This window comes from Trypanosoma cruzi (genome assembly GCF_000209065.1).
Source record: "Trypanosoma cruzi strain CL Brener chromosome Unknown tcruzi_1047053504337, whole genome shotgun sequence".
NCBI lineage: Eukaryota > Euglenozoa > Kinetoplastea > Trypanosomatida > Trypanosomatidae > Trypanosoma > Trypanosoma cruzi.
Genome location: NW_914521.1, coordinates 1 through 1,403, shown reverse-complemented (window position 1 = coordinate 1,403; position 1,403 = coordinate 1). Strand labels below are relative to the sequence as shown.

Genomic DNA, 1,403 nt, shown 5'->3' with positions numbered 1-1,403 from the left:
CCGGGCAGTGGCGCCACGCGCGGCACCGACAGCGCGCCACCGGCCCAAGGGTCGCTGCGCTTCACGACCGGCGTGTCTCTTTCTCGGGGCGCCGATGCACCCAAGCGCCCAGCGTCACGGAGCGGTGGGTCTCAAGACGCGCCTTTCCTGGCCATGCGAGGGGAGGCGCGGGGGCCAGCCGGCGAGGTTGCGGCGGGCGGGGCGGCTGTCAGACCTGTTGAGTTTGTTTTTGGCCATCACGCAAGCGCGTTCACGGGGCCACGCGCCCTCGCGCACAAGAGTTGGTTGCTTCCATCAGCAGCGGCGTGCGCCCACCACAACCCACCTCCGGGCAATTCGGCCCTCTCTTTCTCTTTCTCTCTCTTGCGCTTTCGGGCGGGCCCGCCACCAACCGTTTGCACAGGCAGGGCGCCAGACAGGGCAGGATGTTACGTGCGCGCCGTTGCGCAAGAAAGAAAAACGACAACAATAGCAGGAAGTGGGAGGGAGGGGAGCGGGCGCTCAGCCGAAAGGTGATTTTTATTGTTCCGTTCTCAATGCGTCGCTCAAACTGTTTGGACCTCGAACAACATGTCTCCATCGTAGCGCGTGTGTGTGTGTGCGGGCGTGCGCGTCGCTGGGCCGCAAAACCGCGCAGCGAGAGCAGAGGGACAAAGAAAGAAAAAAAGAAAAAGAAAAAAAAAGAAAGATGGGGGTGTAAAGCAAAGCACTTCAGTGTGAGCTGAGTCGGGAATTGCGTCCTCACGCGTTTTCGTCGTCAGACTGACAGGAAACTGTGGAATTTCATCACGCGTCGCAGCCGCATCTCTCACCCGTGCGCGTCCTCTTTGGTTTTGTTTTTTCCCATCGTTTCCCGAACTGGGGAGGGAGCCTCGACGCGCGCACCGTCACCGCAAACTCTCGCGCAACCGGGCAGTGGCGCCACGCGCGGCACCGACAGCGCGCCACCGGCCCAAGGGTCGCTGCGCTTCACGACCGGCGTGTCTCTTTCTCGGGGCGCCGATGCACCCAAGCGCCCAGCGTCACGGAGCGGTGGGTCTCAAGACGCGCCTTTCCTGGCCATGCGAGGGGAGGCGCGGGGGCCAGCCGGCGAGGTTGCGGCGGGCGGGGCGGCTGTCAGACCTGTTGAGTTTGTTTTTGGCCATCACGCAAGCGCGTTCACGGGGCCACGCGCCCTCGCGCACAAGAGTTGGTTGCTTCCATCAGCAGCGGCGTGCGCCCACCACAACCCACCTCCGGGCAATTCGGCCCTCTCTTTCTCTTTCTCTCTCTTGCGCTTTCGGGCGGGCCCGCCACCAACCGTTTGCACAGGCAGGGCGCCAGACAGGGCAGGATGTTACGTGCGCGCCGTTGCGCAAGAAAGAAAAACGACAACAATAGCAGGAAGTGGGAGGGAGGGGAGC

The 1,403-nt window shown here is 63.3% G+C and overlaps 6 non-coding genes across 6 annotated transcripts, besides 1 other annotated feature; all 6 read right to left on the bottom strand.

Moving 5' to 3' along the window:
- Positions 1-61, bottom strand: Tc00.1047053504337.60. Its single transcript, XR_008255226.1, has one exon. It is a non-coding gene; the product is annotated as an H/ACA snoRNA, TC11C4H3 (small nucleolar RNA).
- Positions 62-207: 146 nt separating this feature from the next.
- Tc00.1047053504337.50 lies at positions 208-297 on the bottom strand. Its single transcript, XR_008255225.1, has one exon. It is a non-coding gene; the product is annotated as a C/D small nucleolar RNA (snoRNA), TB11C4C3 (small nucleolar RNA).
- Positions 298-498: 201 nt separating this feature from the next.
- Tc00.1047053504337.40 lies at positions 499-585 on the bottom strand. Its single transcript, XR_008255224.1, has one exon. It is a non-coding gene; the product is annotated as a C/D small nucleolar RNA (snoRNA), TB11C4C2 (small nucleolar RNA).
- Positions 586-652: 67 nt separating this feature from the next.
- Positions 653-689: a microsatellite.
- A 5-nt stretch (positions 690-694) lies between these two features.
- Tc00.1047053504337.30 lies at positions 695-791 on the bottom strand. Its single transcript, XR_008255223.1, has one exon. It is a non-coding gene; the product is annotated as a C/D small nucleolar RNA (snoRNA), TB11C4C1 (small nucleolar RNA).
- A 106-nt stretch (positions 792-897) lies between these two features.
- Tc00.1047053504337.20 lies at positions 898-969 on the bottom strand. Its single transcript, XR_008255222.1, has one exon. It is a non-coding gene; the product is annotated as an H/ACA snoRNA, TC11C4H3 (small nucleolar RNA).
- A 146-nt stretch (positions 970-1,115) lies between these two features.
- Positions 1,116-1,205, bottom strand: Tc00.1047053504337.10. The gene has a single exon (XR_008255221.1). It is a non-coding gene; the product is annotated as a C/D small nucleolar RNA (snoRNA), TB11C4C3 (small nucleolar RNA).
- Between the last annotated feature and the right edge of the window lie 198 nt (positions 1,206-1,403).